The sequence below is a fragment of the Ahaetulla prasina genome, chromosome 7 (assembly GCF_028640845.1).
Source record: "Ahaetulla prasina isolate Xishuangbanna chromosome 7, ASM2864084v1, whole genome shotgun sequence".
In the NCBI taxonomy this organism is placed as follows: Eukaryota; Metazoa; Chordata; class Lepidosauria; order Squamata; family Colubridae; genus Ahaetulla; species Ahaetulla prasina.
The window spans coordinates 38,991,679-39,004,807 of record NC_080545.1 but is presented as its reverse complement, the minus strand read 5'-3'; positions in this window follow the sequence as shown (position 1 = coordinate 39,004,807).

Sequence of the window (13,129 nt, the reverse complement as noted above, 5' to 3'; positions counted from 1 at the left end):
GTATAAATTCATTTAACAATCTCTTTAGTCTATCAGTCATTATTAATGCAAATATCTTATAATCCGCATTTAAGAGGGAGATCGGTCTATAGTTCTTTATTTGTTGCAAGTCTGTGTCTTCTTTTGGTATTAGAGTAATATATGCCTCCATCCACGAATTGGGTATCTTTGCTTCTACCAGGAGTTCATTATTTTATTTATTTACATTTATGTCCCACCCTTCTCCGAAGACTCAGGGCGGCTTACAGTGTGTAAGGCAATAGTCTCATTCTATTTGTATATTTACAAAGTCAACTTATTGCCCCCCCCCAACAATCTGGATCCTCATTTTACCTACCTTATAAAGGATGGAAGGCTGAGTCAACCTTGGGCCTGGTGGGATTCGAGCCTGCAGTAATTGCAGGCTGCTGTGTTTTAATAACAAGCTATCTTACAGCCTGAGCCACCACGGCCCCTATACTTCCAGCTTTGTGTTCCTTATTACATCTTGTAGTGTTTTATATAACTCTACTGGCAATCCATCTGGGCCCAGCGTTTTCCCATTATTTTGTTTTTTAATCCCCTCTGTTAGCTCTATCATCTTTATTCTTTTCTCTAATGCCTTTTTATAATCTTCTGGTATTTTGGGTAGTTAAGATTTTTCTAAATATTGTTTCATCCTTTCTTCTGATATTGTCTCTTGTATATAGAGTTTCTCATAATATTTCTGTACTATTTTTTCTTTTCTTCATTTCAATAACATACAGTTCCCTCCTCATCTGTTAGTTGATTAAATAACTTTTTTTCTCTCTCCTTTTTCATTTTGTATGCCAACCATCTTCCTGGCTTGTTTGCATTTTCAATTTTTTTGCTTAGAAGTCTTTGTTTTAAGTGCCAAATCCTCTTTTTTTTAATTAAATTAAATTCATGTTTTTTAATTTTCTTATTTTGTGTATCTTTCTGCAGTTCCATCTCTAATTTCTTATACTCCTCTTCCAATTTTTTTTGAGTTCGTCTTTTCTTTTTGTTCCTTTTTCCCAAATAAGTCATTGCCACTCCTCGAATGGATGTCTCGCTGTGTCACACACTTTTTGTAGTGAAGTATCTTCCTTTTTCTCTGAAAAAGAAAACCAATTCTTTCTCCATAAATTGTTGAAACTCTTTTTCATTTAATATTGTTTGATTTAATGTCCATCTTGATCTTCTCTTTTGTCCCTTCCATATAATTGTGATCGGATTATGATCTGCCCATGTGCTTGCTTCAATATTTATATCTTGTATATTAGCAAATAAATTGGTTGATATCCACATCATGTCTATTCTAGACCATGACATATGTCTCTTTGAATAGAAAGTGCATTTTTTTCCCCGGATATCTTCCTCTCCAAGTGTCTTGAATGCTTAATTCCTCCACCATTGTAAAAAAGGCTTTTGGAAGAGTTTTCCTGGACTTCTTATTTATTTTTGTAGTTTTGTAATCCAAATCAAATGCAACTGTTATTGCATTAAAATCACTCATCATGCAGATATTTTCATATTCAAATTCTATTATTTTCCTGTGTAATTTCCCATAAAAATCTTCTTGGCTATCATTTGGGGCGTATATCGCCACTGAAAGTGTTTGTTTATAGTTCATTGTTACTTCCACCATAAGAACCCTCCCTTCTTCGTCAACAAGTGTTTGTTTAGGCTCTAATGTCTTTTTAATGTATAGTACTATACCTCTTTTGCTTTGATTTGCCAGTGCAGTGAATACTTCTCCCAATTTTGGGTATTCCAAAAGTTTTTATGTTGTTTTCTAATATGAGCTTCTTGTAATCATAAAAGATGGTTAAAAGATGTTAAAGATCAAAGGGAGATAAGAACAACAAGATCAGCAAAGGCTATTAACAAATAAATTATGGAAGAATAAAAGCATTATCGATAAATATAAATGGAGTAAATTCGGCAATAAAAAGGAAAAGAACTTTAAATAAATTGGACAAATAAAAAAAAAAACCTGAGAGGATTTATTAGCATGGCTTTCCCAATCCTTTTTGAAATCCAGTACCTTATATATGCTTTAATGCTAAACTATCATGTGGCACTATGACATAAACCTCAGTTGATCTACCTATCCAGAAGTATTGATAGAGGCAAGTAAAATGCATATTTGTAGAGAGATCCTTCTCGAATGCATACTCCCGGAATTTTTTGTTAATTGTTGGTACAGAGTTGAATTTATATTTTATCGACAAAGAAATAAAGGATAGTATAGATCTGTTTTAATTTATTTAGCTCTCATCAGCTAGCCATGCCCTTACTGGGATTCAACCCGAGGCTACTTGCATATTAGGTAAATGTATTAATCTCTAAGCCATGGGCTCTCCTTGCTTTGTTGGCCTTATCAGGGGAGAGATAAAGTGTTTTTTCCAGTGAAATCAGTCTATCAGGGCAACCTGGTCTACCCAACTATGGGCCGGAGCATACTGTTGGTACAGAGAATCAATGATATATAATTGGGATTTGGGAAGAGGGTTTCTATATAGATATGAGCTCCATGTATAATTATTAAACATGGTATTCAAGTGTAACATCTTATTGAAGTATAAATTGGCTGCTCCTGACTACTTTGTGTACTCTTTGGAATGTTTTGTAATCTGGCCTGGGAAGGCTGTTTGGGGAACTCTGGGGCTGAAGGGGAAAGTTGGGTGAGAGGTGAGTGTGTTGGTCCCTGTCCCCTGAGTAAGAACTGGGGAAGGAGGAGTGGCTCCCTGCTTGGTGGGTGAGAGCGACTTGACATGATGTTGTTTGTTCATTGAGTGAATGTATTATGAGTGTGTTGGGGGATTAGGGGGTGCTGGATGAGGACCCTCTGGCAGTGAGAAAAGGGTGGTGTGAGTTTGAGGGCACTGAGAGCAAGTGCTATAGTGCCTAGGGCACTCACCTTGCCCCTGACCATTTGTCAGTTAGAGGAGTTACCCCCTTTTTAAGGAAGAGTGTGAGCAATAGGAGATGGAATGATTTGTAGGGAAGACAAAGGAGGGTGGTCTATTTCAGTGGTGTTGGGTAATTGGAGATACGGGAGGCGGGGGGGCATTCACGGGGAATGCAACCCTGATGTTTAGTACCAGTTTCATGTTCTGCTTCATTGTACTCACCTCATTTACCTGGGCAGCAGATCTGTGGTGTCCCTGGTGCTGCTTTTAAATGTCAGATCAGCCTGCAATAAGGCTAGTCTTATTGCTGATTTGATTCTTGAAGAGAAGGCTGATCTGGCTTCTATAACCAAGACCTGGCGAGGCCCATTGGGAGATGTTCCCTTCTTAGTAATGTGCTCAGTAGGTTATTGAGCATGGCACCAGTCTAGTCCTCAGGGCCAGGGAGGTGTGGCTGTTTTTGTCAGACAATCTTTGGCAGCCTCCAGGGGCATGGCTTCACAAATGCCCGGCTGTGAGACTCTTTTTCTTAGGTTGGGCTCAAGAGATCAGGTGGGACTGCTGTTGCTGTACCAGCCTCCCTGCTATGTGGAAGCTTTTTTGCCTGGGCTCCTGGACCTCACTGTTGGGCTTGCAGTGGAGTTCCCCAGGCTTATAATTCTGGGGGACTTCAACTACCATCCCTGGGGTTGGAATCAGAGGCAGCCCAAGATTTTATGGAAACCATGACTTCCATGGACCTGTCCTGGGTTATCCAAGGCCCAACTAGGAATAGTGGTCACACACCCGATTTGTGTTCTTGTCAGAGCAGGGCCTATATAACCTGGAATTGGTGGACTTATTTTTGGCCCCCCTGTCATGGTCAGTTCACAATCTGGTGGCAATGAGTTTCTCAAGAGCTGTACCCCACACTGGGAGACAAGACCTATTAGATTGGTCTGCCTCCATCAACTACTGGACCCAGATGGGTTCCAGAAGAAACTGGGGGTTATAACTGTAGATCTGCTATGCAGTCCAGCAGAGCTCTTAGTTATTGTTTGGAATAGGAAGGTAACTGAGGGTCTGATGGAATTGCACCCATGCAACCTCTCCTCATCTGTAGGCCTCTCTGCCCTTCGTGATATACAGAGGAAACAAGTGAAGAGACATCTAGAGCACAGCTGGCAGAAGACACAGAATGAACAATCAAATGGATAAGAGGCAGGGGTGAAATGCTCCCGGTTTGGATCAGTTTGGATGAGCTGATAGCAATGACGGCCGGTGGTTCAGAGAACTGGTAGCGATGTCAGCTCAAGGCTCCGCCCACCCATCCGGTTGTCATTCAAGGCTCCGCCTGGTTAAAACCAGGAAGTAACCTGTTTTTAACCCTCTGCACATGAGCAGAGGGTCGGTGCGCACATGTGACCCCCGCGTGTATGAGGTGCATGCACTTCCAAACCAGTAGAGAAGGTAAGTAGATTTCAGTCCTGGTAAGAGCTGTGTTCTGTCTCCGTCCTCACTCTGGAGTAACGAGCTGGCCTTCAACCAGTGGATACATGGCTCTTATCAATCCTGGCCAAGAAAACGCAGCTGCCTGCCAAAAAGTTCTAACAGATTAAGACTTCAGCTCACTTCAACACGGTTCAGCTAATTTGCTTCCCGTAAAACTGAAAGCAGTCCCAAAACTCTTTATATATCCTGTGGGGTGGGGTTCCTGCCCCACCCTTCCCTTCCCTCCTGCCCTTTCCCTCTCTAATCTTCTGAAGCACGGATCGGTCCAGGCTTGATTTGTATGGTTATCAGCTGCATCTGTAGGCGTAGCCTGAGGAAGGGAGGAATCGGGATGTTGGCCTCATTATGTCCTCCGACTGGCCTGGTTCTGGCTCCTAGAGCCGGGCCAAAGGAATCGGTACTCCTGAGGTAAGCCTTACCGACCCTTCCCCCTCACTCTCAGTGTCACTTTCGGGCATGAGGCCAGGTTCGGAGGCTGGAGCTACTACACTATCCCTCACCGCAGGGCCCTTCACCCGGGGCTAACAGTCGGGATGCAGTCGGGATGCAGTCGGGCCGGGTTCTGCTTGTGGAAGGCCCGCACCAGGTCTGGGGCATGGACGTCAGAGGCATCCACCCAGGAGAAGTCAGTCCCGTACCCCTTTCACACAATCAGGTACTGGAAATGCCCCTTTAGCCAGCAGGAGTCTCGAACACTATGCACATTATATTCCTCGGTCCCGTCCTCGGCGACGGTGATGGGTGGTGCCGGGCACAGGAGAGGACTCAGCAGGGCCTCAGGGACCAGGAGGGACTGATGGAAGACTGGGTGGATCCGCATGGATCGTGGCAGGGTGAGCTGGTAGGCCACCGGGTTAATGACCGCCTCAATGGGGAACGGGCCGATGAACCGGTGGTCCAACTTTCTCACCGGGCGGTCGGATGGGAGGTGTATTGTGGAGAGCCACACCTGGTCTCCAACTGCCAGTGGAGGTATCGCCCATCGGGAGCGGTTAGCGTTTGTAGTCCTCCTTCGTCTGATTCAGCTGCCGATGCACCAACTGCTGGACCACGTGCAGTTCCTTCAGTAAGGCCTGCATCTTGGGAATAGGGAAGTCTGGTGGTGCCAGAGGGAAGAGCCGTGGATGTTACCCCACGTTGGCGAAGAACGGGGTCATCTGGGTGGAGGTGTACTGGGAGTTGTTAAAGGCGAACTCTGCCAGGGACAGGTAACTCTGCCAGTTGTCCTGCTGCTGGTTGACAAAACAGCGGAGGTACTGTTCCAGGATGCCGATGACCTTATCCATCCTACCGTCGGTCTCCAGATGGTACGACGATGACAGGCACACCTGTACCTCCAACGCGGCCATCAGGCTCTTCCAAAAGCGAGCCATGAACTGAACTCCGCGGTCCAAAACCACCCTGTCCGGCAGACTGTGGAGGTAGAAGAGGTGCTGCAGGAAGAGACGGGCCATCTTGGTGGCTGTGGGCAGCCCACAGCATGGGATGAAGTGTGCCATCTTGGTGAGCACCACCACCAGCACCATGGTGAATCCCGAGATGGTGGCAGGTCTGTCAGGAAGTACATGGAGATCGCCCCCCAGGGTCTGTCGGGTGTCGGCAGAGGCTGGAGGAGACTGGGAGGGGCCCCCGTGGCAGCCTTGGCTTGCTGGCATGTCCCGTAGGATGTCACGTACATGTGCATGTCATGCCACACGTGGGGCCACCAGAAGGTCCACGTTACCAGGTTGAGGGTCTTGAAAAACCCGAAATGGCCCGCTGCAGGGTTGTCATGGCACTGGGTAAGGACGAGGGCTCGGAGCGGTCCCGTGGGCACATACACTCACCCCCAGAACTTAAGCAAGTCCTCCTCCAGAGTCTGAGGGGATGTGGGGCCCACCTCCGCCCACCGCTGCTGAGACCAGGAGTCTTGGCACTGCGCCTGTCGCACCTGGACCTGTAAGTCCACCGGCTCCCATGCATCGGCTAAGGCTTTAGCAGGCAGCACCATCCGTGGACAAAGAGGGTCCTTGGGGCTGAGGTACTCCGGCTTGCGGGACAGGGCATCCGTCCTCCGGTTGTGACCGCTGGGGATGTAGCTCACGCGGAAGTTGAACCGGGCGAAAAACAGCGACCACCAGATCTGCTGCTGGTTCAACTTCCGAGCCGTGGTAAGGTGCTCGAGGTTCCGATGGTCCGTTTGGACCTCCATCTGATGTCGGGCCCCCTCCAGGTGGTGCCGCCAAGCCTCAAACGTGGCCTTGATAGCCAGCAACTCTTTCTCCCAGATGGTGTAGTTGTGCTCGGAAGGATTGAGTTTCTGGGAGTAGTAAGCGCAGGGAAAAAGAGTGCCACCATCCGCCGGGTCCTGCAGCAGCACTGCTCCAAGGGCCATGTTGGACGCATCTGTCTCCACCACCAATGGCCGGTGTGGGTCGGGGTGCCTCAGGACGGGTTCCGTGACGAAGGCCTTCTTGAGGGCCTCGAACGCCTCCTCCTGCGGGGGACCCCACCAGAACGGGACTTTCTTCTGGAGGAGCTGGGTGAGCGGAGCCACCAGCGTGGCGAAGCCCGGGATGAAGGTCCAGTAGTAATTGGCAAAGCCAGCAGCAGCTGGACATCCTTCACCCGATGCGGGGCTTCCCAGCTGCACAAGGCCTCCACTTTGCGTGGGTCCATGGCGATCCCCCCGGGCGAGATGATGTGACCGAGGAACTCTATGGAAGTCCAGAAGAAGAAGCACTTCTCCAGCTTTGCATAGAGCTGGTGCTCCCGCAGGCATTGCAGAACCCGACGGACGTGCTGGAGGTGGCTTTCCCTGGACCGGGAGTAGATCAGGGTGTCGTACAGGTAAACCACCACGAATCGATCCAACATGTCCCGGACCACATCGTTCATGAAATGTTGGAAGACTGCGGGGACGTTGGGCAGAAGGTCCACCGGGCAGTTGTAGGGCCGATGCGGGGGTAATCGGTCCTTCTCCTTCTCGCTGAACACGTCGGCGAAGTCTGTCAGCTCTGGAGGCACGGAGACGGCCGGGGTGAAGACATCCTGGCTGGCACAGGTGTGGCGGATGTGGTCGATGCACTTCAGGCTCGGGAATGAGATGGCGTTCCGCGGCCAGGCCACCTGAAGGTCGTGAGCCCACAGCTATGCCAGACCCAGGATCAAGGGGAAATGGGAGTCCGTCGCCACATAAAACTGGATCGCCTCCTCGTGGTCCCCAATGACGAGGCGCAAAGGCTGCATGGCAAATTTGATGGGTCCGGCCACCAGTTCCCTTCCGTCGATCATTTTGACGCTCATCGGAGAGTCCACTGGTACCAAGGGGACCTCAAAAGGTCCACAAAGGTCCAGTCCATAAAGTTTGTCGTGGCCCCCAAGTCCACCAATGCATGTGCCAGGATCCCCTCTGACCGGCTGCCCAACCATACCCCGATGTCCAAAATCAGGTGCCGAGGGGGCCCAGGGTCCACTTCCACCACAACTGATGGGGGCTTGGTACGTGCCTGACCTAGGGTTTCCGCAAGGTTGGGCCTGCCCCCATTTCCCGACTGGTCACGTTGGGATTCGGGGATGGGTGTGCGTGTCCCATCGCGCTTCCTGGGCACACGGCAGCAAAATGGCCGGGCTCCCCACAGTACAAACACAGCCCCACTTGGCTCTGTCGGCTCCGCTCCTGGGCTTTCAGGTGAGGTCTGGCCGCTCCTAACTCCATAGGCTCCTCTGCAATGGCCGCAGGGCGCAGGGCGGCCCGAGACAGGGTTGGCACGAAACACGGGAGCACAGCCGTCATCGGTGGTTCCTGAGGGGGGCGACGGGATGGGCGTCATTGGAGAAGGGCGTCAAGACGTAAGCAGAGAGGCACCAGATCGTCGAGGGTCCGCATTGCCTCCACCCGGGCCAGCTCATCCTGGAGTTCCTCTGACAGGCCCCTCTGGAACGCGTCCACCAGCACCGCTTCGTTCCAATCTGCGTCCTGACAGATCAGGTGGAACTCGGCGATGTAGTCCGGTAGGGGGCGCTTCCCTTGCCGGAGGTCCCATAAGCACCTGATGGCCGTTAGGGTCCGCACGGGGTCCTCATACATGAGGCGCAGCTGCTGCCAAAACCCCTGGTAGTCCACCAGCTAGAGGCTGTTCTGCAGCACCAGGGGCATGGCCCATTGGGCAGCTGAGCTGGACAGTAAGTTCATAACGAAAGCCACCTTGGCCCGTGTTGAGCAAGCTAACTTGGTCCGTGTTGAGCAAACTTGAGCAAACTAACGTGGAAAACTGGGTGAATTCTTCTGAGAGACTTAGGTAGTTCTAGTTGGACCGTTACCGGATTTATGATTTTCACGATGGGGAATGGGCCCACATATTTGGGTCCAAGTTTTTTCGATTTTTGAGTTGTTTGTAAATATTTAGTAGACAAGAAAACTTTATCTCCTACTTGGAATTTTTTCTCAGGAGTTCTCTGCTTGTTTTTTGTGTGTGTGATGAGCATCGTCAATCGCTTTTCGTGTAATTTTCCATGTACTTTGCAATTGTTCTATCCATTCAGCCAATGACGGAATCAATGGTTTTTGTTCAGGGAGTTCGGGAATGGGGACAAATTCTTCACCTGAGGCAATTTTAAATGGGGTGAATCCAGTGCTGCTATGAACAGAATTATTGTAAGCTACTTCCGCAAATGGTAGTAAGTCTGCCCAATTATCTTGTTGATAATTAATCTAACATCGTAGGTATTGTTCTAGTACTGAGTTTGAGCGCTCACAGCCGCCATTAGTTTGAGGATGATGGGAGGAGCTTAAGCCTTGGGTGGAGCCTATCAGCTGCAGAAATTCTTTCCAAAACTTAGAAGTGAATTGCACCCCTCGGTCTGAGATTATTCATTTAGGAACCCCTTGGAGTCTGTAGATGTGTTGGACAAACAGTTTTGCCAAAGTTTTTGAAGAAGGAATTTTGGAACATGGGATGAAGTGCACTTGTTTGGAGAACAGGTCAGTAACTACCCAGATTACTGTATTGCCTCCACTTTCAGGTAATTCCACTATGAAATCCATGGAAATTTCTTTCCATGGGGCTTCTGGCCGGGCTACTGTTTGTAGCAAACCAGGAGGCTTCCCTGGTGGTCTTTTAGCTGATGCACAAACAGGGCAGCTCCCTATATAGGATTCAATGTCTTTCTTAAGACCTGGCCACCAAAACTGTCTTTTCAGGAGGTGTAAGGTTTTGACGAATCCAAAATGGCCAGCCATTTTAGCATCATGACAACGTAGAAGTATGACCTCCCTCAGAGATGCAGGGACGTACAATTTTGCTCCTACCCAAGCTAGTCCATCACGAAGAGTGCACTCGTCCGAATGGGCTAAGAACCAGTCATCCTTGTTTAAGACTTCCTTGAACAAATTGGTGAGATTGTCTGGTAACGTTGGATTGGTATGAGCTTGGGTACGAGTAATTGCCGGGGCTGCTAACTGTTGCACTGGGAGTATAGGTCGTGCTACTTCCTTGCGAGTACTGTTGTATTGAGGTAAATGGGAAAGGGCGTCCGCGAGGAAGTTCTTTCCCCCAGGAATGTATCGCAAGGAAAAATTAAACCGGTTAAAGTATTGGGCCCATCGAGCTTGTTTTGGTGAAAGCTTCCTGGGAGTTTTTAGGGCTTCTAAGTTTTTATGATCAGTCCATACCTCAAAAGGGTGTTTGGCCCCCTCCAAGAATTGTCTCCATGTTTGGAGAGCCCAGTGTACTGCAAAAGCTTCCTTTTCCCAGATGGCCCATCTCTGCTCTGTTTCAGTGAGTTTACGAGATGTGTAAGCACATGGTTGTAGCTCATCTTTAGCATTGTTTTGGAGTAAAACTGCTCCGACTGCTACGTCGCTAGCATCTGCTTGAACCACGAATGGGGATTCCATGTCAGAGTGCTTGAGGACTGGCTCGGCGGCAAACAATCCCTTCAACTTCTCAAAAGCGGCCTGACACTCCATTGACCACTCCAGTGGTAAGGATGGTTTGGGTTTAATATTTCCTTTTGTTTTGAGGAGATTGGTGATTGGCAGGGCAATGTCAGCAAAAGAGGGAATGAATTGACAATAAAAATTAGCAAAACCCAGAAAGCTCTGTAACTGTTTGCAGGTGCGAGGAGGTGCCCACTCTAGTACTGCTTGGACTTTAGCAGGGTCCATCTCCAATCCATCAGATGAAATACGGTATCCCAGATAGTCGATTTTTGATTGATGGAATTCACATTTTGACAATTTTGCATAAAGTTCAGCGGCCAGTAATTTTTTAAGTACTGCTCTTACTAGCTTCACATGCTCTTCCATGGTTTCAGTGTAGATAAGTATGTCATCAAGATAAACAAGAACCCCTTTAAACAAATGTTCATGGAGAACTTCATTTATTAGCTGCATGAAAACTGCTGGGGCCCCTTGCAACCCAAATGGTAAGACTCGGAATTGAAAGCAACCAAGGGGACAATTGAACGCCGTTTTCCATTCATCCCCTTCCTTTATGTGTACTCTGTAATACGCTTCTCGTAAGTCCAGTTTAGTAAAGAACTTTCCTTTGGCCAAGTGGGCGAGCATGTCTTTCATAAGAGGCATGGGGTATACATTTTCCACGCACACATAGTTCAGGTTTCTATAGTCAACTATCAAGCGGAAGGTGCCATCCTTCTTTTCCCGGAACATGACTGGGGCTGCAACCCGAGGCCTAGCCAGTTGAATGAATCCTCGTTCTAAATTTTTATCTATAAAGTTCTGTAATTCCCTCAATTCTTTCTGGGTCATGGGGTAAGATTTTGGTTTTGGAAGTTTCACCCCTGGTAGAATGTCTATTGCACAGTTTGTGGGCCTATGGGGAGGCAGCACGTCAGAGGCCTTTTCACTAAAAACCTCTCGTAGGTCCCAGTACTCTTTAGGAATTTTTTCCTCCCCCTCTAGCCGTTCAACCATCGCCCCCAGTTTCTCAGGGCCATCGGAATCAGGGGTTTTTAAAATTATCTTCTCCTTCTTTTGTGCCTTTGTGCGGAGTCGCACCACCCCTATTCTCCAGTTTATTTTCGGGTTCCATTTGGAGCCACGAGAGACCCAATACGAGAGGCTGGTCCATCCCTGGGGCCACTATGAAATTTATGATTTCTTTATGGTCTTCTATGGTCATCTCTATGGGTTCTGTCACAAAGTGGGCTGGGCCTCCCCCCGCTACCGATCCATCTAGCTGGCAGAAGGCTATGGGCCTGCTCAATGTTTTTAGTCTTAGTTCCATTTTCTCCACCACCTCGGGGCTTAAGATACATCGGGTACACCCAGAGTCTAAGAGGGCTAGCATTTCCCCTTGCATTCCTGAGGATGGGACGTGCAATTGCACTGGAACGGTAAGGGGGCCCCCTTTCCAACTCACCAGGAGATCCTCGTCCAATTCCGAAGATGGCTCGCTGTCATCTGACCCGGTAGGAGTCCCAAATTCCTCCTCGATGGGAGGAGCGTTCTTTTTTTTTATTTTTATTCAAAAAGTTTTACAAAAAATTTCCCCCCCCTTTCCCCCCAACCCCTCTCCCTTCACAAACCCCCTCCCCCCTCCCCCCCTGACTTCCCGGAACAAGCACAAGGTATAGTTAAAAATAAAACAAACATATGCTAAAAAAAAAAAATTTCCCCAAAACTATTATACCAATTTTCCCTCTCTAGCTCTGACTTCCTCCTTACATAACCAAAATCCTTCAAAAAATTAACAATAAACATTAATAAAATATATAGATCAATAGAACAAATTAATCCTAAAGTATTTAAAACCAGCTAAAGCATAAAAATCCAATCCAATTCAGAGAATATCTCCCTTATAGCTTCTATAACCATATAATTTTCCCCCCAAGTCTTTCTTACATAAGATCTTTCGAGAATATTCTATTTAAAATTCAATACAACAGATTATAAAATTTCAATACAGGGAAATTACAATATCTATTCAACTTTAGTCCTTCCTCGTCAAAATCCAGTATAAATCCAAATATCTAGTCTTTTATGATAGTTATAAAACATATAATCAACCCATTTCTTCCAGATCTTCCTCATGTATTGTCTTTCAGGAACGCTAATATCTTTTTCTGTTAATATTTCAAAAAACAATATTCTTTCAAGGATGATACTTTTGTCTCTTGCCATTTTTTTGATGCATTAGTCTCTGTCTTTCCTTCATTACTCCTTCTGAAAAGTCAGTCACAATATTTCCTAATAGTTCCTTATGTCCAAGAATCCACGAGTTACTGCCGTATATTCCCTCAATCCGAAAAGAGAACTCTTGGAAAGCATTAACCCTGTGAATTTTTCCATTTCGGGAGACAGCCTCCTGTAGCACAAATTCAGGCATTTCATCCAAACTTTTTAAAAAAGGATTCTTTACATCAACTTGTTTATTCAGGATCCTATCTTCATATTTATCCACTTTTGTTATCTCCTCCATTCCATATTCCAAGTCCTGATTACATTGGTTAATTTCCTCCAAACTCTCATCCAAAACGCCTCCATTTTTTCCCAATTCGTATTTTTGAGTAATTAAATACATTCTTTCTGTATAATCCTGTATAAAGTCACGAATCCATTCTTCTGAAAAGTTCATGGCAAAGTTCTTGCTGAAAATCCCCTTATAAAATACTTAAACAAACTAAAATAATCCAACAATCCACAGTCCAGTACAATAAGATAAAATCTCCATTGGCTTCTGGGTGGCGCCACCTTTCTCGTTGGGTGCTAATTTATGGCACTCCGCATTGAATAT